Source organism: Rattus norvegicus, chromosome 5 (genome assembly GCF_021556685.1).
Source record: "Rattus norvegicus strain SHRSP/BbbUtx chromosome 5, alternate assembly SHRSP_T2T, whole genome shotgun sequence".
Taxonomy (NCBI): Eukaryota; Metazoa; Chordata; class Mammalia; order Rodentia; family Muridae; genus Rattus; species Rattus norvegicus.
In genome coordinates, this window is record NC_141538.1 from 11,747,438 (window position 1) to 11,772,695 (window position 25,258).

The window sequence follows — 25,258 nt, forward strand, 5'->3', positions numbered from 1 at the left end:
TGGTATCTGTAAATACCCTCTGTCTCTCTCTGCCTCTGGCTCTGTCTCTCTCTCTCTCTGTTTCTTGTCTTTGTCTTGTCTCTGTATGTCTGTCAGTCTCTCTTTTTCTCTTTCTCTCTCTCTCACCAACATATACACACACAAACATACATACACACAGAAATATTAAATAATTTGGAAAAAAATTTCTACCTTGGTGACAAAGTGGTTCAACGGGATTAAGGCCCTTGCTGCCAAGCCTCACAGCCAGGATTTTGCTCTCCAAGCCCCAAGCCCCACATGGTAAAAGGAAAGAACTGACTCCCACATGTATATGCACACACACCACACACACACACACACACACACACACACACACACACACCCCACACACTCACAAAGTAAATAGAACAAAATATATTTTTACATTTCAATTCCAGTTAGGTATCTTCAAGACTGTGGATATAGCGCTTTCCAACATGCACAAAGCCCTGGGTTCAATCCTCAAATCTTTAAAACTGGGCTCAATGGCCTTAAAATCTCAATACTTGGGAGGGGTAAGTACAAGGTCAGAAATGCAAGGCTATATAGTGCATTCAATACCTGCATTATGAGAGACCCTGGCTCAAAACAAAAGCAAGCAGCCACCAACAGGGTTACACAGGCCTTCATTTCCTTACAGACAACATAGCCATTTTCAAAAGCTAACCGGCCTAGGTACACCCAACCTTGTCCAACAGTGCTTTGGCAGAGCCCAGAAGGGACAATATTCTATTGTTTCTATTCTGACAATCAGGAAACTGTGCTCAACGAAAGTTACCTATCTGTTCCCACGTGGGAACAGTACTTTCTATGTTAATCCTGAAGTTCCCAAGTGTCCTGAGACAGTTCTCAGTGTTCTTTTGGTGACTTCACATCACAATGTATCTGTCCTTAGAGCAAGAGCCAGCTTTCTAGGGGCTAGAAAGATACATCTATGTAGTACCACAAAAACCCTCTGTTTCTTTCTGTCTCTGGCTATTTCTCTCTCTCTCTTACACACACACTCACACACACACACACACACACACACACACACATGCAAGCACGCAAACACACACAGCTACTACTAAACAATTTGAAAAACAAATTTAAATGTTTTTTTCAGGATGACTCCACATTTAAGAGCAGTTGCTGCTCTTGCAGAGGGCCTGTATTCAATACAAAATACCCACATCCATAAAATAAAAATGAAAATTGTTTTTTTAAGTCTTCTAGCAACCCGGACGAAGAGTTTTAAGTGTGAAAAGTCCTTCCCGGGCCCCTGGGTTTGAACACTTGGTCCAAATTGCTGACGCTGTCTGGCTTGTAAACACTTAGAACGTACATCCTAACAGTTGATACAGCCACTAGGGACAGACCCTTGATGATGGTATTTGCTTCTACTGTCACCCAAACATTCTTCCTGAACTGCCACCACGTGAATGAGTTATTCTCTGAGTTCTCGCTGCCACAGACCAAGCCCCTGCTGCCACTATACCTGGTCGTTGCAGCCCAGAAACTGTGAGTCGAGTCCCTGCCCTCCCATAGGTTGTTGCTGTCAAGAATGCCACCACCATGGCTAGCCAAGTAACTAATACAGCAAGTTGCGAGGTACCTGAAGTTGCCTACAGCAGTTCCTGGTTCTGTTGGTTGAGTTATGTATTTTGGCGGTAACGAGAACTCCTAAACTAGAGAAGCAGATTTACTTTGTGATGCTGGAGAATGAACAGAGGCCTGGTTCACCCTAGGAGTGTGTTCTAGCTATGCATGAAGGGGCCCACTCACACACACCCACACCCACACATATGCATAAGCACTCACATGTGTGTGCATATGTGTGTGTTTGTATGTACACATGTATTTAACCTTATTAGTAGGAAGAGCAAGAATATGCTTCAGGTGTGAGGACAACTTTGTAGAATGGCCTCTTTCACCTTTTCACGGTTTTTGGGACCAAACTCATGCATCGGGCTTCAGAGGCAAACACTTCTGCAGGCTGAGGCACCTCCCTATTCTGAACAAGTAGCTCTTAACGCTCAGCGACAGTAAGCAAAGGGACATTATCCAAGGATGGGATGAATAGAGAAGCAAAGAAAATGGCACAGGCCACATTTGTCAGTAAAACATTCCCAGTTTTCCAGATCTACTCTAACAGGACCTATTTCTTTCTACAAAACTCCATGCCCAGGAGGATCGGGTATGTGAATGCAGATATGGCTCAGGAGGGAGAGCCAGTCCGATGTTTGAATTTTTCTGCCCAAAGATAGAAAAAGGAGATTGGAACCAGCTCTACAGGGAGCCGGCAGGTGGCTGAGAAATGTATGTCCTGCACATTAAAGTTGAGCAAACAACTCTGCTCTAGCAGGGAAGAAAACAATCGACTTCCTCATAAAAAGAATTTGCTGAAAACCAAAAAGGGTATGAGACATAAAGGGGAGAATTTCTCATCAGAGAGGAAACTGTGAAATGAGAAGTCACTGCTCAGATAAAAAGCAATAGAATTCCAAAAGTGTGGCCATTTTGCAATACGGGCCAACCTAAGATGCTTTGGAGAGCGGGCTTCAGCAGTCCCTCTGGAGAGCAATGCTTAAGGCTGAGGTTTCCATCTCCTCTGTAGTTAATTTGCAGTGCCATCATACCCGATCCAACCTTGGTCTCAGAGAAATGCAGACACATTGGCTTCGAGGTTCACAAAGAGATGAAGGAGAGAACTTTCTCCTAAGCACATGCCTTAGGAGGAAGCATGTGTTTTTCTGTTCGATCCCCCTCCTCCCCCCACGCAGGGGCATCTGCTTTTCTTGAGACCAGGCGTTGCCGGGTAGCCCTGCCTGTGCTATGGATACAATGTTTCCTCATCTTCTGGATCCGGGGATTGCAGGCGTGAGCCACCTTTCCCAGCTGTTCCCAACTTTGACACACGGAAGGCTCCTTTCCAACAACTCTACTTTCTATGACTCCACTTGCAGTTGACAGGCGGAGTAGCCTGACTGTCATAGTGATGTCCCAGACAGAGAAACTGGTGGGAAGTGTCTGAGATTGAATACTGAGACACTCAAGTCACCCTGGGTGCCAAGAACCTTTCCAGCGTTCCCTCTTCACTCGTCATGTATAGGGAAAAGAAATAAAAAATGTCCCTCAGAAGACAGACTTGAAATCCAGACAGAATGGAAGATTTTGTTTTGTTTTCTCTTCCTGTGTGAGAGTCATGAACTTTCTAGTGATTAGAGGACTGTTTCCAAGACAACCTGGCTAATGCAAGTCTTTGAAGGAAAACCAAAGAATGGATGAAGGGAGCTAAAGAGAAATCCGAGACCAACAGAACTCAGCAGTTTATACCGCGTAAGCAAGGGCCAGTCTTGAATTGGACATCTGAGGAACAATTCGTTGGGGTGTAGACTCCTGGAAATCCAACTCCTCAGTGTGTTTTTGGGACCAATGCTCTGGCTGGCCTCCTCAGTTCTTTCTGCACCCACACCATTCTAGGTGCTAATCTTATCCCTCTAAATAAGAAAGTGTGAAGATGAGCCATGGACAGGACGAGTGACATCTGTGTACTCCTGACATGGCAGCGTACTGGGATGGCTGAGGTGGCTGGCTGAGGTGGCTGGCTGAGGTGGCTGGCTGAGGTGGCTGGCTGAGGTGGCTGGCTGGCCTTTGGTTCATTTCCTGACTCTTGCGAGGCAGAAATCCACCTAGTTTTTGAATACCATATGACGTTAAGTCATGTGTCTCTTTGGAGTCCTATTTATCATGTACTGTTTGTGGCATTGCTGAGGGCCGATATCAAGACATGACTGCCACCTTTGAGGCCTGTCTTGACTCTCTTCACCAAGATGGGGAAGGGCATAGGAATGGGTTGGATGATGGACTTTGGTTCTCATCAGCTCTTAAGCTTCCCCATCCACTAGCCAAAGTGGCACACAGTACCGCAGTGGTCCCTCGTTCAGTGCGTTAAGACAAAGCTTTGGTGAATACCTTTGACGCTTCCCTGCAATGATTCTGCCTTGACGAATCTTCACGTCATTTGCCAAATTCACCTTCTCCAGCAGCTGGCGGCTGGCCCTCAGCACCTGTGATGGAGAACAAAGGTTCTGTCAGTTGTGTCTTTGCCAGCAATTTCTCTCATCTCTCAGATATCACCCTTTCACAGTCTCCAAAGGAGAGTATCATTAGGTATAATCTTCTGACAACCACACATTAATTCTCTGAAACATACCGGGTAATTCAGCCCTGTTCTAGAAGCTTCCACCTTGCCTTCTCTTTAAGGGAACGGCTTCCATTTGTACCATTTCATGATGTTCTTTGCTTGGGTTTCATGCATCTAATAAAGGAGAGTTTCTTTTTTAAAGACTTACAGTGTGTCTCACACTTAAAAGTTGAGGGACGTCTAATTTCAGGTTGTGGGATTTATTTTAAAGGAAAATGCGCTGAATCATAGAATCTTTCCAAAGCTGTTATTTGGTGAGCAGCAAATCGAGCCTTTACAAGAGGTTCAGCTTGTTTCCATTGTGTACTTGCAACCGGTGGAAATGTGTCTACAATAAATGCAGACACTTCACCCAAGAAGAAATCTCCATGCCTTCCATGAAACACATCTCATCACACTTTAACATGTACATGGTCCGTATGAACAATGTTTAAGATGAGGAAATAATAGGATAGAATAGGAAAATGTCACGCAATTTAACAATTCAATACATCCTGTGCTTTTAAAGTCTTCCTCTTTCTCATGAAAACAAGTGTTTAAGAGAGATTTTTATGTAGCACTTGAAGCTTTCTTACCTTCCCACAGCTCAGTGCAATTGTATGTTGATCTAAACAAAGGGACGCTCAGAGGCCATGGGTGTAGATTATTTACCTCCATAGACTCTTGCTCTGGACTGGCTTTGTGGGTTCAGGTTAAGTATGGGCAGTTCCAGGCTCCACCCTCAGAGCATTGAGCATCCACTCTCTGCTATGACGCAGGATGATGGCTGTAGTCAGGCTAGCATAGTATAGCATCGGGATAACCTACGTGTCTTCTGACACTGATCTGGCCATACTTCTGTGGGAGGATGGTGGGATTCCAGATGACAGCACTTACTGGCTATGTGACCTGGAGTGAGTTATTTAGCCTCCACCTCAGCATATCCTTTTGAAGATCAAGGGTTTAAAAGTGTGGGAACTCCCTAGGTCCAATGTGAAGGTTACATGAGGACGCCCTTTAAAAGGCCATGAAGAGTTTCTCCCACAAGCTATTATTACTTGGGTAATTTGAACAATGAATTCTTATTGCAAAGTGGATTTTTTTGCACTTTATTTACATATACCTTTTCCCTCACATAAACCTTTTGTTTTAATAAATAAAGAATATTCGTGGTATAGATTTTAAATTACATTTGCAGACAAGGAAGACTAAATAGACACAGTGACGCTAGTGTTCCTGGAGGAATTTGCACCCCACATTTGCTCTTTGTCCCAAAGAGCAGGGGACAGCATGCACAACTCGCTCTAGACTAGAGCAGGAACAGGGAGAGGATGGGTCCCTGGTGAGGGTTGCACACCACATCTGATTCCATTCATCCTGCTCCAAACCAGTGCACAGCTGTGATGTCAGACGAGCTGTCTCTGAGTTCTCGCCCACACCAAGAGACCATTCTGTTGACACTGAACCAAGAGCATTAGAGGTAGAGGTATCCATTGGTTACCAGTGTTAGAACAGAAAGAGGAAGTCACACTCCTGCTTCTCCAGGAGTACAGCCGTTTGCACCAAACAAGGCTCTGTGGACTTCTGGCATTGTCTGATGGGCTATTAGGTTTCCAGAGTGTTGGAAACCTTTATCTTTCGATCCCCATGATAGATTTCAACTCCACCATCTATCTCCTCAGACAGATAGGCCTGTTAGTGAATTTGGACGTCAGCATCTTTTTTGGTGGCAATTTTATACCTAGGAATTGCGTTTCACACTGCAGCCTTCATCAAAGGGAAATCTTGTCTTATGCAGCACACAATCATTTGAGGCTCCAACAGCTGCTCCAAGCCCTGGAGGACCAGTCTACCAGCAACACTTGGTACCTGGTCATATCTTTTACCACTTTGCTAAGTCTCTGTTTTGCCTCATTTAGCAGATCAGTGATGAGGTCATCTCTTGCTGAGAACTTTGAACCTTGCTTGATACATCAAGTTGGGCATTTGAATTTTCTTCAGCTGCTCAATCTGGTTTTCCTTCTTCTCATAGTATTCCAGAATTTTCCATCTCTGGGTTTGCACAGGACAACCTTTCTCAATGTTGAACTCTTCTTCTGCCTTTGCATTTATTTCTTCAGCTTTCTCATTGGCTTCTTGTTCGATGAGAGCCACTGAGTGCTTAATCTGTTTCTGCACATCTCCATCACTGAGTGCCATGGTCAAAGGCAAAGCTCAGCCAGGGAAAAGCCTCGAATCTGGGCTCTAAGTGGCAGAGGAGCAAACTCAACACAAAAACCCAGGGAGAATTCTGGAAATCAGTCTGGAGGTTCCTCAGAAAATTGGACATTGAACTGCCTGAGGATCCAGCTATACCTCCCTTGGGCATGTACCCACAAGATGCCCCAACATATAACAAAGACACGTGCTCCACTATGTTCATTGCAGCCTTATTTATAATAGCCAGAAGCTGGAAAGAACCCAGATGCCCTTCAAAAGAGGAATGGATACAGAAAATGTGGTACATCTACACAATGGAATATTACTCAGCTATCAAAAATAATGGCTTTATGAAATTCGTAGGCGAATGGATGGAACTGGAAAATATCATCCTGAGTGAGGTAACCCAATCACAGAAAAACACACATGGTATGCACTCACTGATAAGTGGCTATTATCCCAAATGCTTGAATTACCCTAGATGCCTAGAACAAATGAAACTCAAGACGGATGATCAAAATGTGAATGCTTCACTCCTTCTTTAAAAGGGGAACAAGAATACCCTTGGCAGGGAATAGAAAGGCAAAGATTAAAACAGACACAGAAGGAACACCCATTCAGAGCCTGCCCCACATGTGGCCCATACATATACAGCCATCCAATTAGACAAGATGGATGAAGCAAAGAAGTACAGGCTGACAGGAGCTGGATGTAGATCGCTCCTGAGAGGCACAGCCAGAATACAGCAAACACAGAGGCGAATGCCAGCAGCAAACCACTGAACTGAGAATAGGACCCCTGTTGAAGGAATCAGACAAAGAACTGGAAGAGCTTGAAGGGGCTCGAGACCCCTTATGAACAACAATGCCAAGCAACCAGAGCTTCCAGGGACTAAGCCACTACCTAAAGACTATACATGGACTGACCCTGGACTCTGACCTCATAGGTAGCAGTGTATCCTAGTAAGAACACCAGTGGAAGGGGAAGCCCTGGGTCCTGCTAAGACTGAACCCACAGTGAACTAGATTGTTGGGGGGAGGGCGGCCATTGGGGGAGGATGGGGAGGGGAACACCGATAAGAAAGGGGAGGGTGGAAGGGGATGTTTGCCCGGAAACCGGGAAAGGGAATAACACTCAAAATGTATATAAGAAATACTCAAGTTAATAAAAAAATACTCAAGTTAATAAAAAAAAAAATAAAAAAAAACCCAGGGAGATTCAACTTTCTTTACTCTATAAACCTGACTTCTGCATACCTTCGCTCTTGATTGAGCAAAAATATGTGCAAGTGTTTTTAAAAGCATTATCATCGATATAGGCCTTGATTTTTTTTAATGCCTAAAGTGTCAACTTAGTAATTTATTACAGGCAGCTGAAAATAAAAAAAAAATAAGACAACCTGGACCTACGCCTGTGCCACACACATGCAGAGTCAAATGCCTGCCCCCACCCTGTAGTGAGACCTGTTTACTTGCAGAACTGAGAAAGGTGATAGGATAACCTGACTGTCACAGTACCCAGGCTGTGACTGTCACAGTACCCAGGCTGTGACTGTCACAGTACCCAGGCTGTGAGAACTTCGCCAGGAAGTATATGCCACAGACCCTTTTCCTGGTTTGCCAGTTCACAGCTGGGACTATAGGCACACCCAGCACTACATCTACAATAGAAATATATTAAAAATATTTTTTTTTGGTATGGAGAGATGGCTTAGGGGCTTGGAGAACTGACTGTCTATCCAGATGACTCAGGTTCAATTTCTCACACACATATGGCAGCTCACAACCATCTGTAACTCCAATTTCAGGGCCTCTGATGCCCCCTTCTGATTTCTTTGGGCTCCAGCACGCATGTGGCACAGACAAGGATGCAGGCAAAACATTCAAACACATAAAGTAAAATAAATAATGAAATTATTTTTTTAAAGTTTGCTAATGAGTTCCTGACAAAAACCAAATTTATTCCATAGTCATTAAACTAGTAAGTACCACCTGTAAAAAGTGGAGCTGATATTATTGGTTAGAATGCTGGCTTATAGTTATTCATATTTAGTTAGTATTTTTTATTTCAATGATATTTATATGCAGTGAGCTGGTAGAGCCTGCACCCTCAGATTTAACCAGCCAAGAATCAGAATGTTTGAAAAATAAATTTCCAGTGTAAGCAACATATATCGACTGTCTCCATTTTCATTGATTCTAGATAATTATTAGATACATTAAATTAGATAGGATAACAGTTATCTACATAGCATCTACATTAGATTTCTGTTACAATTAATCTACAAGTAATGTTAAGTGTCCAGAAACATATGTATGCATTACATTTTAATACCATGCATGCTGTTTTATATAAGTCTTGAGGATTCAGACTGATCTTCAGAACCAAACACCAGGCATAGATACCCAGGTAATGACTGTACCTTACACTGCATTTCGTCTGCCCTGAGCAGCATGGTGGCATCACACAAGCCCAGCACCCCAGTGGAGAGAAATGAACGTAGCCTACTACCTCTGTGTTTCATCAACCTGAGCAGTGTTCTGAAGTCCCAGGAGTGAGGTGGAAATACAGAACCACAGGCTGGTGGCCAATGGCCCCTAAGGAAATGGAGACCCACAGGAGGGTATCGTTCTGTAGTTCACTTGCTATGCCAACTATAGGTGGCCTTGAGCTCTTTTCTGCTGTCTCTTCTTAGGTGCCTAAACGCTGAGTTAATAGACACCTGTATCCTAGTTTTGATAATTTTGTCTGTTAACATGAACCAAGATGACTAAAGATCTCCTTGGCACCAGTTCCTCAGCTTGTTGTTGTCTTAGTAATTTTCTATTGCTATGTGTGATGGTTTGCATATGCTTGGCCCAGGGAGTGGCACTATTAGAAGGTATGGCCTTGTTGGAGGAAGTGTGTCACTGTGGGGGTGGGCTTGGAGATCTTCCTACTAGCTGCCTGAGGGTGCTCAGTCTGTTCCTGGCTTCCTTTGGGTGAAGATGTAGAACTCAGCTCCTCCTGGACCATACCTGTCTGGATGCTGCCATGCTCCTGCCTTAATGATAATGGACTGAACCTCTGAACCTCTAAGCCAGCCCCAATTAAATGGTGTCCTTTATAAAACGTGCATTGGTCATGGTGTCTGTTCACAGCAATAAGACCCTAACTAATACACTATGATAGGACACCGTGATCAAGACAAGTCATTAGAGAAAACATTTCATTCGGCTTATGGTTTCAGAGAGTTGGAGTCCATGACAACAGAGCAAAGGCATTGTAATGGCAACAGCTAAGAATTCACATCCTGATCCACAAGAAGGGGGCAGAGAGAGATACTAGAAAATAAGGCTTCTGAGACCTCAACATTGTCCCCAAGGCTATGTTAGACCTCCTCTAATAAGCCTATACATCCAAAACAGTTTTATAAACTGGAGACCAAGTATTCAAGTATGTTCCTATTGGTGCCATTCATTCATTCATTCATTCATTCATTCATTCATTCATTCACTCATTCATTCAAACCACCACATCATTTTTCTTCTCCCAGGTTTCATGCTGACTGTTCCTGGCCTAAAATGTCTTCCTTTCTCTACTCCACACTCTAGCATACTCCACATCCCTTGCACCAGCACAGATTCCCTCTTGCCAACCCCTATTTTCACTTGTTGCTGTCAGCACATGTAACCCGAGATGTAATATAGCACTGTTATCATCTTGTCTCTCCTGTCAGCTTTGAAGATTGTTCATGGAGCACAGGTCATATTCCTGTATCTCCATCTTACCCTCTCGTCACAGGGTAACCCCAGTAACTGATCATTACCATAAACTTAGGCGGTCAGGTTCTGAACTGCAAGTGATCCTTGCTTTAGCTTAGAGTTTGTTCATATTTGGTTAAAAATATAAATTTAATGGTATTAAAAACTAAAAATTAGTGGCTGCAGAGATGGCTCAGCAGTTATGGTTACTGGCTGCTTTTGCAGAGGGCCTGGATTCAATTCCTAGCATCTACATGCTGGCTCACAAATTGTCTGTAACGACAGTGCTAGGGCATCCAGTGTTCTCTTTTGGCCTTGGTCATCACTGCTCACAGATGGTTCATGAAAATCTACACAGGCAGAAACCTCAGACACATAAAATATAAACAAATGCATTTTTTTGAAAAGATGTAAAATTAAGAATTAATTCTTAGCCCATTGGAAAACTAGACCAGAAAGTGGGTAGTCTCGATCTGAGACATTTGTTCCTTTCCCTTTACCAAATTAGACAATTTCTGTAAGCAATCTCTTGGCCCAAGACTCAAGTGTTGTATGAGGTATGCATGTGTGTGTGTATGTATGCACCTGTGTTCATTAATCTGTTGTTCTGTTCCTAGAATGGGGTTATAGGTGGGACAGAAAGACTTCTGAAGTCTTGGCCTGTGAGGCATGAGAGGATTGCTTCAGATACGATGACATGAGACCAGAATACACCTGGAGTCCACGATACTTCTACCTTAGCCTCCCAAGCACTGGAATTAAAGGTATATATCACCTGCCTCACATTTGTTCATTTCTTTTTAAATTTTTAAGTAGATTTTTTTATTCTGTGTATGTCTGTGTACCCATGTATACTCATGTGCCTATATGCATACGACACGCTGTCAAAGGATTAGCTTCACTCAAACTAGACAAGTCTCTTCCACAGCCACACGTCTAGCCTGTGTCTTGAGTCTTCCCACTAGACTTGAGTCTTCCCACCATGCAGTGACAAGTCATTTTGGCAAAAGCAGGAACATTTTCATCAAATCAAAACCCAGACAAGTTGAGATACATCAACCCCAGCCCCTGACTTTCCTCAAAGTCAAAGATAAGTTTTAGTCACTGGTGGGTGGGAATGACCCATCAGAAATTTGATTTTATAGTCAAATTCAATCTAAGAAATGGTTTTTAAAATTTTTATGTCAGAGGTAGAAATCATTTTAAAATAGGTGCTTAAATACAGTTTACCTCCTGAGAGGAAACATTACACATCTTCACAAGCCGAGCAACAACGTCTGGGGCTAAGTCTCTTTCATAACCAATGGCATTTACTTTGCCATGTTCACCTGGGGGGGGGAGAGCTCAGAAATCCAGGAAATCCGAGACGCTCTGCCACAGAAGATTAAGTGCTGAGCCTAGAAACAGTGAAAGGGTTTGAGAAACCCAAGGTTATCAAGTAATCAGACCCCCAAGATTGGGAAAATCTCAGCTTCCTGTCTGTTAAGCAGGCTTCTCTGTTTGCCCAGCCCTCCTCTGTACTCTCACACTCTACTGAGGAGCGACAGGGACTGGCTGGTGGAATTTAGAAGAAAGGGTTGCAGTCCTCTTCAGGGCCAGGTAAGGAAAGACAAGCTCTGGTCTTGGGGTGCCTCCCCCAAAGTGAAATGCAAACTGCCTAAGGGGGAGGCCTTCTCTTTTTTGGGCAAATAGGACTAACTTTGAATATATGATGCTCCAGAAAGTGCTCCACTCTGCTCAGTGCTCATGGCAAGCATTGCTCACTGTAAGGCTAAACTAAGGTCACCTAGACATGGCCTTCCTCTGGTGAAGCTAAAGAGATCACAATCTGCCAGGCAGACAGCAGGGACCCAAGACTGAAGACAGCAGGGACCAAGAGTCAAGCAGTAAGTTCAGTGAGCCAGGATACGTTAAGACATAAGATGGCTTAGTCTTTACATTTCAAAATCACAGAGAGGAAAATCTGTCAGTTTTACACTCGTAAAAATCTGTTCTTGAGGTGGGGCGGGGGAGTAGCTCAGTCAGGAAAGTGCATTGCCATTTGGGTGTGAGCACCTGGGATTACCCCCCCCCACACACACACACCACCCCTGCCCCAGGTTTCAGAATAAAGCATGGCAGGAGTGTGAGTTTGGAATACCAGTGCTGGGAGGATCCCAGGAGCTGATTGGGTAGCCAGCTTAGCCTAACTGGTGAGTCTCAGGTCCCAGTGTCTCAAAAACAAAACAAAACAGTCAGGGCCTAAGAATGACAAACAACCCAGGCTGTAATCTAGCACACACACACACACACACACACACACACACACACACACACACACACATCATACACTTACACAATACTTATTCACATACTCCTCACTTACACACACTTAAATACATGCACTTACACATGTAAATACACATCTTAAAACATATACATACGAACACCTTTTTAATCTTTATTCAGTGATACAATTCCTTACTACCGACACTGCCAACGTCAGCGGATTCTATTCTTCTCTGTTTGCACCTCCTTTTGCTCCCCTGTGTCCTCCTCTAGCTAACTACTTAGTTGCCTGCATCTGAACCTACATTAGAAATTTCCTGTCCATTCATTCTGTTCATCCAGGCCCACGTTACGAATGTGAGACCTTCTGAACACGTCTAGAATCTTAGTCTGTTGTCTACCTGCACAGCCCAGGCCTCAGCATCTCACATTTGGACACAATGGTCTCTTCTCGGTTCTCCTAGTCTGCAGAGTTCTACTTACTGCTTTTGCACAGCCCACACTTCATATGGTCAAGGAGACACGGATAAAATCTTTCTAGGACTCGTGTCGAAGTATAGTTCTGGGGTTGAGGCCTTGCCTAGCATGTAGAAGGTCATAGACTTCATTGATGCCCCGTATTGAGAATACAAATAAGCAAGAATATTTCTGAAATATGAGTCACATCTGCTTTCCATTTCTCAGCTCTACAAAAATTCTTTTGTCTCTTTTTGAGTGAAAAGCAGACCCCAAAATAGTGGACATGGAGGAATAGGGGCTCTGGCCCACAGATGCTTTCATCACTGACTTGCATTTGCTGCAAAAAACAGCAGACAGAAGAATTATCACTATCAGAGGCTGGGGAGGTGGCTCAGTCAGTTAAGAACACTGGCTGCTCTTCCAGAAGACCCAAGTTCAATTCCCAGCACCCACATGGCAGCTGACAACGGTCAGTACCTGGGTATCTGGCACCTTTACTGACATACATGTAGGCAAAACACCAGTGCACATAAAATACAAATAAATGAAAACCCCAATAACACACTCTGGTGGAGCTATAAACTGTGGATGAGAAGCTGGGCTGTGGGTGAGCGTCTCACCAAAATTAACGCGTTTCACCATTGTACTGATGTAACTCTCTTGGATTCAATTCCTAGTCCCTTTTCATAGCCTTGTCTATCCCTCCTGTCCTGTTCAGCAGTGCTTTTCCCTTCTGTGCTCTTCCTGTCGGCTGCTTATTCTTTGAAACCCAGCCCATCACCATCACCTTGTGAAAAGTTCCTGGCTTCCTGAGGCAGAAGTAACACTCTGAGTTGGGCCCCTTCTTTCAATCCTGAACCCGCTTCTTTTTCAGGTATAAAATCTAACTATTACAGAACTATTTGTTGTTTTGGTCTGTTCCTCAGAACAACTCTTAAAGACAAGACATTTTACCCACCTGAGTATTGCTACTGCTTAACACAGCATGCCATCTATCCACAGTAGATGCTCACTAGCGAAGTAAGAGCCAAAACAGAGGCTAGAGAGATGGCTCAACGCTTAGGCAGAAGCACATACTGCTCGCTCTTCCAAAGGACCCAAGTTCAAATCCCAGCATCCACATTAGGTGGTTCATAATCACTTGCAGCTCTAGCTCCAGGAGGTCAACACCTCTTTTGTACTCCATGGGCACCCACAAACCCATGGCAGGCACACATATAAATAAAATCTTAAAAAAGATGAAAGCAAGAGAAATGGGAAAGTCTCATATGTACTAAAATAGTGCTGGGTTCAGACTGTGTGCTGGATGCTTTTCCATACTACATTACTTCCTGTGCTAGATACTTTTCTATACTACATTACTTCCTGTGCTGGATACTTTTCCATACTACATTACTTCCTGTGCTGGATGCTTTTCTATACTACATTACTTCCTGTGCTGGATACTCTTCTATACTACATTACTTCCTGTTACTTTGCTCTTTTACTTCCTTCCTGTTTTACCAACACTATTCTCCTGGAGATGTGGAGCTTTGACTCATTTCATAGAGAAATGCTCAATCTTGCTGCTGGTCCTCAGGTGACAGTGACACAAACTCCAATCTGGATCTTATCTGTCTGTGTCCCCTCTGCTGTCACTGAGGCTAAGGTTGAGATAACAGGGCTGGTCTTTGTAGACACTGACATACAGTGTTGATAAATCCCATTCAAATTTAGAGGTAAAATAACTAGGGCTTAGCTGCAATTATATCTTAAAATTTCTTGATAGTCACAGATAATTTAAGTAGAAATATAATTTAAATATGATTTTTAAATTTAATTTAAACAATTTACTTATTTGTTTTTTCTGTGGCAAGAGCTTCCTATGTATCTTTGGCTGGTCTTGAACTCACCATCTTCCTGGCTCAGTTTTCTCAATGCTGGAATTACAGGCAGGCATGGGCCACCACATCTGACTTAAAGAAAATCTTTAAAACTTGATAAAAAATTTCTCCATTTGGTCCATATTGCATGTAAAACAGAGGGGGTGGATATCTAGATAGGCACGCGCGTGCGCGCGCGCGCGCACACACACACACACACACACACACACACAAAACTGTCATACAGGACACAAGTCTGTCTAATATAGCAAACTAATTGATCACTCACTAATGTAATCAGTGGACTAATCGCAGTGCTTAGAGCATTCAACCTCAGGCATCCCTGTATATTTCTAAGTTTTCTTTCTCAAAACAGTATCGAGCCATAATAATTTTCCATTTCTCAGGATACGAGGAGATACAGTCATGGTTTTACAAATGCAATTTATACCATTACCTCCAACAGAACTTCATTTCTGTGGCTTTCAATTAACCGCAGTAGTTTTACCTGTTCAGAGCTTGCATCCTGCTTCTGTTGCTCCACTGACTTGTAGAGAGGTGACATCTAAAGGCCAAACACCACACCCCCAAGCTGAATCTTTCACAAACGCTGCATTCTTTATGGAGAGCAAGCTTAATAATTTGGCTCTGGGCTTTGCCAGCACTTAAGTAGCTTTTGTCCATGCCTCTTTAATATTAAACCCTTTGGTCCTACAGTGAAAATAAACTAATGAAAGCGAACATGCCCACTGAAGCCACCCTGTTTGTCACAGCTTACAGAAGCCGGCGAAAGTTTCAAGCCTCCCATGGAAGTTGGAATTTATTTCATAGTGTAAAAAGAAACGTCCAGCGATTATATTTACCTGAGATTGTGAGTAGCCAAGACAGAGACACTGAAGAGGAAGACAGTTACAATTTCTGCATTGCCCAGCAAACCAAGTGAGTAACCAGGCTCTTTCCTGAGAGGGCTGCAAGCCAGCCTGCATGGAGCCAGGCGAGGCTAGACTAGCATGCACTGAGACTAGTCAAGCTAAGCACCTCCTCCGAGCGTTATTTTGTCAAGTGAATTATCATCTGAAACCTTTTTTCTCTTCTAGTATCCTAAAGGGAGACCAAACTGGGAGGGTGGAGAACTTTGGCCAGAGACTCGTTTTCCATCATCTAAGCATCTCAAATAGGAGTAGGATCATAAAAACACAAAGTGCACAAGAGGCAGGAAGGGAAACTTGCCTTATTTCTAGCAAAAGTAGACTATCATACTTACAAAAGACGCCTTGGAAGTCTTCTCCAGAGAAAAGGCTCGGGGAGCATAGAAGGGGCAGAGGAGCAGAGACTAGGTGGCAGCGGGACTTCCTTCTGCCTCCACAATGGGAGAGTCATTGTTCCTTATCGCTCTGACCTCTGAGAGGCTCCAGGAGCCAGGGAGGCCTGGCCTCTGATCCCAGCTGCCCTCTCTCCTGGCCTCTGGGCCTCGGATTTCCAACTCGCAGATAAAGCTGCCCGGCCTGACACCAGCTCCAAGATTCATTAGGGACTGTCTGCGAAGTGCTTGCAAGACACAGTTATATAAGCCCGGCGTATTATTATCATCACACACCCCCATAGACCCAGCTCTGCCAGACAAACAAAAGGCAGTTCCAAGAAGAGGAGGAGCAGAGGCACAAGTTCCACTGGGGGTGAATTTCGGGACACTGCTGAACTGACTGGAAAAAAAAGGCAACCCAATAGGAGTATGCAAACCTCGGCAAACAAACTGCGTCGCAGCTGGCCAGCTGGGAGGGGAGGGGGCGGGAAGGGAGTCAAGGTTTCCAGGCATGCGGTTCTGGCGCCTGGAGCTCAGTACAGTAGCTGTCTGTGGCAGGATGGAATGGATGAGGAAGATGTGGGCTTTGGAAAGTCAGGCGATCGGGCCAAGTACTTAGTAAACACAGATCGTTCTTACACCCGGACCCAGTGCTCTGTTCTCTTTATTCCTGGTCTTCTTTTCCTAATGGTAGTTTGCAGGGAATCTCCTGTGCTCTGTGGAGTTCTGTTTGAAACTTGACTGGGTCTCTGCTTTTTCCTTTGTGAGAGCAACAGGTCCCCTCCCCCACCCCCAAGACAGGGTCATCTGAGAAAGTTAACTGTCATGGTCCTCATCTCTTAGCTTGCTGCTGTATCTTCTTTAAGGTTATTATTATTACTATTATTATTATTATTATTATTATTATTGCCTGCTCTTAGCATTCCCCTCCTGGTATGATGACTCCTACCCTAGTACTTCCAGCCCCACCCTCTAGTATCACCTTCCTGGCAGCATCTTAGAGAGCGAATCACTCTCAAAAGGTGGATTTAACAGTCCTTGCATTTAGGACCTTACTCACACCCGTGTTCAGGCTCATTTCAAAACTCTGCTCCCCTGCAAAGCTCACTCCAATTCTTTCTTATCTTACTGTATTTCGCTACTATGACCCAAGCCTCCCTCCTCGAGTGCTTGGGAACCGTTGTGTTAGCCTCCGAACAGCAGAAGCTTAGTAAGCTTGCTGAACTCTGAGATCAGGTCTCACTTTGTAGCCATGGCTGTCCTGGAACTCACAGAGATCTACCTGTCTTTGCGCTGCCTCGCCATTGCTAGTATTAATGGTGTGTGCCGCCAAGTCTGGATGGCACTGAAATACCTTACAGTTTGACTGGACCTCACTTGTGTCTTCTGAGTGAAGGAAGAGCCTGCGTATGAACAGAGAAGTTGGTTGTTGTAGATATGTAGTAGACCTGTAAGGGGTTTGCAGTACTCCTCCCATGTTTGAGTGATTGAGAATGCTCCGTGCTGGTAGGCTGCATGCTTCCTAGCGTGCTCGAGACCCTGGGATCCATCCTTGAACCTGGAAAAGCTGAGGCACAGCCTTTATGGGATGCTAAGTTTGGGTGGTCTTTTTTCAAACATAACTCTAAGTTTGCAGAGAAGCAGGACTTCTAACACCTATGAAAGCCCCCATTACCCACAGAAGGTGTCCTTTAAGGATGGCCTATGGGCCAGTGAGAGGGCTCAGTTGGTAAAAGGGCTTGCTGCTAAACCTGGCAACCTGAGTTCGATCTCGGGGACCCACATTGAGGAAGGAGAGAAATGACTCCAGCAAGCTGCCCTCTGACCTCTGCATTACGCCTAACGTGTATAAATAAGTCAGTGTAATTAAAAAGAAGTACAGTACAGCTCATTTCATATAATCCCCCGACAGTGGCATTTTCAGCACTAACAGGCTAGAGGCTACAGTTTATGGAAACTGTATGGGCCTTCAGAAAAAAGCAACTGTGCTCTGGGTTACCACACGGGGTGACCACTGTCTTCCTGAGGCTTTTATTAACATGTATTAGGTGACATTTCCTCTGCTGTTCTTTGACTAAAGCAGCATGCTTTAAATTCCACACCCGGTGTCTGGAACCTTCATCCTGTCATCTAAAAGACTTGAGCTGTTTCTACACAGCAAACTCTCTCCATCGAATACAGAATGCTCAGTGAATTAGAATAATTTTCCCACCCCCTCTAATTCGGAACAATCAAATACAATTCGGGTTCTAGAGAATTTCAGCCTTAACTCGAGTGTTTGGGGGTTTAGACCTCAGGGCTAGCTATGCTCATATACGTTTGTTTTATATTTTAGAGGGTGAGGCTAGAGACCCAGGACCTCTACATAGCCCCAGCCCTAGTGAGTGTCCTTTACAAAGATGTTCTTATTATTGTTTTGGTTATTTTGTATCTATAGATGTTTCGCCCGCATAATGTGTCTGTGCACCACATGTGTGCAGTGTGCGTAGAAGGCAGAAGAGGGCATTAGATCCTCTGGGACCTGATGGTTGTGAGCCACCATATGGGTGCTGGGGCTAGAATCCAGCTCTGGGAAAGAGCTACCACCCCACGCCCTAATGAGCATTCTTAACCTGCCAGTACCCTGAAATATAGGCATCTTATCTTTATTTTAGCAATAGGAAAATCAAATCTGGCTGTGGTAACCCATCTTTCATCTGTAGAACACAATCCTGGAGGGAAGCAATCATGAAGGAGGGAAGAGTCATTACGGATCCTGGTTCCACAGACTTCTGCCCACGCTGACTTGGTTCTGAATGGGCATCATTCCATGGTATGACTGGTACAGGTGACTTAGGTCTGACATACTGCCTGATATCTTGGGGCCTCATTGCACCATTCTAAGGGCCAAACCCATAAGTTCCTCTGTTTTTTCCCCCAGTTTGCAGCCCTGCCAGTAGGAAAGACTCTCTACTTGGCTTGGTCCCCTGTCAGTCAGATCAGCACACCTCATCATCAACCCAACTCAGCTTCCTGGGCTTCAGCTCAGTCCTGCCAGGGAATTTGTCAACGGAGCCAATCCTGCTCTCCCTTGTAAGCCCTCCCAGCTAGACAGAGACAACTCCATCTTGGATACAAAAAGCCAGCCTCCCCGGGTCTGCAGTTCACTGTGGGCCCAGTCCCAGAGTACAGCGGCCTTGAGCCTCCTCCCCCAGGCGATGAGTACGTGACTAAGTAGATCTTCCCTGCTCAGCACCAGGTGCTGTGAGCTCTAATGTCCCCAGAGCTCTAGGGTGGAACTGAGAGAACAAAACAATGAGCAGATATTAATACTAATACTAAAAGGAATTTATTACACAGACCTATTGCCAAACAGGCCATCTTAGGACCTTTGCTAAGCGTCATGCTATTCACAAGTAGAAATAAATTTTAGCCCAAATAATGTCAACCAGGCCTAACCTTTATTAATTTCTATACCCCTGAGCTTTGCCATCTGCTGTTTTTAATTTTTATTTTGCTCACCTAGAGGTCTGGGACGTCGGTAGCATGGTCCGTTTCTTAGAGAGCTTTAACTTCAGCACTGCTTACAGGCAAAGGATAAGAAGGTGACCCTTTCATGGCTGTCATTTAAAGTCACTAACTACACTCCTCCAGGAAAAGCAACAGAAGGAATTCTTCTCATCTCCATGGATGGCAGACTATAATAAACAGGTTTTTTTCATCTGAGACATCCTATTATTAATACATTTCCAAATTCTCAGCCCCAGAAACAAACCTTCTGATGTAATTTCTTTCCTGTCCGTGAGATTTACAATGGAAAGGTCATGTTTGCACTAGACTTTGGTTTGAAATTAATCTTCTCTTCCCGTATTTCTATAGAATCCAGGCACTTTATTATTTAGTTATTTCCAAATATGAAATGCTTGTCATTCTTGAACAACGACCTAATCTTCCCTTTGTGGGTGGAGAAAGGGATCCAGGAAACCATTGGCAGGGCATGGATTACTTGGAGGGCTATGAGGAGACCTGAAATGCTTGCTTCCACATCTCTGTCTATAAAATAAAGATGTGAAGTGTTCTCTGAGCAGCATGCACGATGCTCTCCTGCTGTGGAAGTCAGAGGGAAAATGCAATAGCAATGTGTGCCTTTTTTCCCTTTCCCATTATACATAGTTCAAGGCCAACTTGGGTTACACGGCCAGTCTTTGTTTCAAAAAAGGAAACCTCAGTAATGAAGTTCGCTTGGATTCTGTCATACAAAATAAGCAGATATCTTAAGACCTCCCAACCGACTTTAACACTGGGGCTCTGCCTTACCACACTGCCTTGTCTTGCAGGTGCTGTGCCCTACATGTGAACACACGATATTAGAACAAGAACTCATTTAAACCCTATCTGTTCTTCATCAAACCTCTACTAAGGGGGTAGGGACTAGCTCTTGTGAAATTTCATAACGTTTTATCAACGTATACATTGAGCTTTTATGTTATTCCTGAAGCCAGGCGAGACCCTGCCTATCCCCTCACTTCAAAGGCTTCCTCACTTCCTCACTAATTCTGAGGAGTAAATTGATTTTCTCATCATTCGCTGCCTTTGACAATAGAAGGCCGGCGCGCCCAACACTGCTAAAGCCACAGCTCCCTTCCACCCAAGGGGAAAGAATGCGTGTTAATATCTTTAATGACTGGCATCTTTATGAGAAATTCGAGATCATTTATCCTCAGCCAATAACCTGCCTAGGATTAAAATGTACTTGGGGCTTAGAACGGAAGTAGTCTGTCAGGAGAAATCGTTTAGAATGATATGAATTAACTGAGTAAATTGGCTTCCGATAGCTTCCTGAGGACACGTAGATTCAAGTTGGTTGAACGTCATCATGAGATGCAGAAGGATCTGGAAAAGAACTGACATCCTGTAGGAGGAACACAACACATTCACTAGACAAATTCTGGTTGTACCTACTAAGACCTGGAAGTGGTTCGAGGAAGACTCTGAAATCAAGAGAACATGCCGAGTAAGCAGGCAGATGACTCCCCTACTCACAACAGCAGTAGGACATCACAAAACCACCTCCTTCCCTGAAGGGCCTGGTTCTAAACAGTCTATAGTATCCGCTGGGCACTGGTCTAGTCCTCTCAGGGCTGCCTTTGAAGGACCAGTGAGTGTTGGGTCTGTGTCCGGCAGGAGCACCCCCTCCACTTGCAATGGAGTTGCACCGTAGCTAACAAGCTTTTACCAGAATCTCACTGTTCTTTTCCTCCAAAGTTTCACAGAAAACTCTTTTTTAAAACCTACTTATTCAGAAAACCTAGGGAATTATAGAAAAAGCGCTCTAGCCGTCCAGGAAGTATAATTGGTCTGGAAAAAGGTGTAAATTGTCGGAAAATGTAAACTGAACCCTTGTAGTTGATGCCAACACTTCACTTGTAGATGCTCCTCCCCAGGAAATCTTACAGTCTGTGTGTCCTGTAGGCACTCGCTCCATGAGACCTTTTCTAGGGAATGGGAAACTTTTTATCTTTCCATGGAGTGTTGGCTGAGAGGTGATTCTGGTAGTCACTTGGGTTTTCATATTTAAACATGCTCATAGAAGGCATGGGTTGATGGTATACCTCTATGACAGAACCATGAGCCAAGCCTTGATAACCCCCCAAACACAACTGTGATACATATATGCATTCATGCATACATACATACATATACATACATACATACATACATACATATACATACATACATACATACGTATGTATATAGGAAACCAGTAAGAACCTTGTTAAAGAGATGGAGAAGGATAATAACATCACTGCTACTCTGACTTTAGACCAAGGAATAAAGAGTCCTTTGATGGCCTAGCAGATGAAATTTTTCACATGAGTATATATGTGTGTTTGTGTGTGCACGCATGTAGATGCCAGAGATTGACTTCCTCTGACACACCTCAAATGCTCTCTGCTTGGACTTTTGAAACAGTGTCTCTTACTGGCCTGGCCTTCCATCTAGCCTCTGGGATCTACCACTTTCTACCTCATCATATGGATTCTGGGGTTGGATTCAAGGTCTCTAGTACTTCCCTGACTGAACTATGGCCTGAGCTCCCAATTTCATGTACTGTTAGAATGTTAAGATTTAATCGAAGGTGCACTAGGGGAAGGAAAACTGACAGAGGAGACACTGAGTACAAACTAATGAGGTTTGCCACCTGGCCCTGTGTGCAAATAGAGGTGTAGATGCTAATGTGGTGCCGAGGATGAGGTGCTGGGCAGAGGCAAGGAGAACAGACAGGCTGGAGGCCAAAGAGGAAGCCGGCTTTGTGAGAGATGGGACCTGGGGTGCGATCCACTGCAGAGGTCGCAGACCGAGAGATACTGATAAGGATGTGCAGTGACACAGAGAGAAAAGGCCTCAGCAGGCATAACCTGCAAGAGCCCCCTGTCTGGGGCTGAAAACTGCCAATGTTGCTATGAAGCAGAGGCTGAGGTGTGAGCCAGGGCAGGAATGGAAGTGACGACGGGCAGGCAAGGCCAAGCTGAGTAACCTGAGAGAGGCTGCCTGACTCCAGGCGAAGCAGACTTTACCCACAATTCACTCACACAGCCGTAAAGTCCTGAGGTGTTTGTGTTGAACAGGAACATCCGGACTAAAGCTATGGTGGCTTTTCAGAAGCAACTGGAGCTGGGTGAACGTGGGCCTCTGTGTTCACCTGTCTTTCTCGGGCAAAAAGTATCAGGATGATTGTCACGTGAAAGCTCAGAGTGAGAAGACACCATAGAAGGGGCCACTGGAAGTGTGCCTTCAAAGGGCGAGGCAGATCTGTGACATCAAGACAGCCTGGTTTACTTAGCAAGTTCCTGGCCAGTCTGGGCTGCATTATGAGACCCTGTTTTCTTGTTCTGTTTTGGGTTGGGTTTTAGGGAAGGAGGAGGAGGGAGAAGAGGAGGAGGCAAAGTGAAAGGTGTTTATCACCACAGTCCGTCCACGACTCATTGCTTGGTAGGAAAGTGCTCTGTCTCCTACAGTAGGCTGTGATCCTGCTCTGGCCTTTGCCAAAGGTTTGAATTCTTTATTTCTTAGAGCAAAAGGAAGGAAAAATCATTTTTCTTCCCCCCTTTCTTTTTGTCATACAGACAAGTGACTGTAATCTAATAAAGTTATCCAGTCAAAGGCTGCATCTGTCAAATTACCAGGAGCGCAGTTCAACTTTCCAAGGGCTGACATAATCATTTAAAGGTATAATTTGTCTCTTCTCTCTCTGTCTCTGTCTCTGTCTCTGTCTCTGTCTCTGTCTCTCTCTCTCTCTCTCTCTCTCTCTCTCTCTCTCTCTCTGAAACTACGTTTTGCTATAAAGCTGAGGTTTGGTGAATTGAGCCAACTTAAATTTTAGGTCTTGTGTTTAAGTATTTAGACCATAATGTCTTAAAAGCTTTTTAATAGAGAACTCTAAACAGCACCCATTCATTAAATGAGCAATTGTTGAAAAGTTAGGGAGGGCCAGGGACTGCTGTGGATTCAGATAAGATTTTTCAACCCGCCTTTTAATGAAAATATATGTTCTTACAAACTATGTTCTGGAATAGAATTTTGCAGGGTTAAAATAATTACCATATAGAAGGAAAAGAACGTGGTTAAACTCTCAACGAGACTGAAAGGGAAGTGCAAAGAGTGAAGAGGGACTGCAGGCCAGGGCTCCGGCTCAGTGGGTAGAGGCACTTGCTACCAAGCCTGACAACCCGAGTTTGATCCCGGGGACCCACGTGGTGGAAGAAGAGAAGCAACTCCTGAGTGATGTCCTCCGACTTCCACATATCTGTGATGGCGTGTACAAGCGAATAAATGTAATAACAACTTCAATAAACAAATGAATAAAGGCACGACTGAAAGGGCGGGAGGGAGTGTAGTATCTAGTTTCCTGGCAGCCCATCCTGCTTTGGTGTATAGTTGGCATATTGTTGGAGGGGTCCAACTCTAGATCTCAGCTTCTTCTCCTCGGAAGTTGGGGAGAAACCAAAGAGAGAGAGGAGTGCTGAGAAAAGGAAAATATATCCCTTCTAAATGCACTGGAATTCACCTGTACACATCATGGTACTATATCAGTAAGTATTAATATCTCAATATGTTTTACTCAAGAATAAAAATATTACATGATACAAGACTTAATTTTAATGTTTTACCTAAGAATACAAAACATTACATAGTGTGTGAGGCAGAGGCAGGATTATTTCAGTCAGATTTAAGGCGTGTCCTAGACAACATAATGATATTCTCATCTCAAAAAGAAAAAACAAAGAAATCCAAACTTAAATTATGAATTGTCCTTGACCGGTGGCCCAGGCATGTGCGACTGACTGGAAGACGGTTTCTAAGGACATTTAAGTGGACGTTAACTTTTCAGTTTGCACAGATGGATTACAGAAAGCTAGTGAAATGGATCTGTGTCCTCACCCTGTGGCTTGTCAGCTCTGCTGTGTGTGCTCAACCTTCCTGTGCTTGTCTTTCTTTACTAAAACCCGCATAGCTAAAAAGAGTTGCAAATTTAATGGAAAATGGTTAGTCAAGAAGTCAGTTACTCAGATGAATCTGTGGTTGATGAATCGTCTTAATTGGCTAGCCTTATAAAGAACATTCTCAGGGACACATATCCCTCAACTTATGGTGGGGTTACAGCCAGATCGGGATGTTGAAAACGACAAACACCATGAATTGAAGATACATTTGGTCCGTGTACCCTTTCAAACATCATTACCTAGACACGTGTAACAATCTCAGAATACTCACATTGGTCTCCACCCACCGAAAGTCAATTTCACAGTAGGTAGCTGACTATGGAGAAAAATTAAACTATGCCCAGAGGGCTCACAACTTGTAGCACAGTGCAGACAAGAAGCCCACTCGCTGTGCAACTAGCTGATGGTTGGGCCCAATGTGTCTCGGTGGTGGGAGAACAAAAGGAAGTTTCCTGCTCATCGTTTTGAGTTGTCCTTCTATAAGCCTGGCGCCTTTGTCATTTCATGTGTGTTTTGCAGTGGTGGTAATTGAACATATTTGAGAAAAGACAGGAGAAAGGACGGAACTGACTTAGCAGAACAGGAGAGCTTCTCTGCAGCCGCCGCCGCTGCCGTCACGCACGGTTTTTCCGTCACGCACGTTGGTTTTTCCATCAAAGACAACAGTGTGTGCTCTCCCTTCACTCCCACCCATGGACTACTGTGATGTGAGCAGTCTGCACCCGCAGACTGATGAGGTGCAGGGCTTACTTGGT

At 44.2% G+C, this 25,258-nt stretch overlaps 1 protein-coding gene and 1 pseudogene across 8 annotated transcripts in view; both read right to left on the reverse strand.

Annotated features, from left to right (window-relative positions):
* The window catches only part of Sulf1 (sulfatase 1), a 162,076-nt gene that overhangs the window by 119,039 nt on the left and 17,779 nt on the right, over positions 1-25,258 (reverse strand). For 3 of the 8 annotated variants that reach the window (XM_087660222.1, XM_087660225.1, XM_087660230.1), the window contains exons 1-2: positions 15,982-16,257; positions 3,976-4,070 (exon numbers count right to left, since the gene is read on the reverse strand). The exons of 2 other annotated variants lie outside the window; for them this stretch is intronic. The gene's annotated coding sequence lies outside the window, so the exon portion shown is untranslated. 8 annotated transcript variants of the gene reach the window in all.
* Positions 5,655-6,427, reverse strand: LOC148005625 (V-type proton ATPase subunit E 1 pseudogene; annotated as a pseudogene).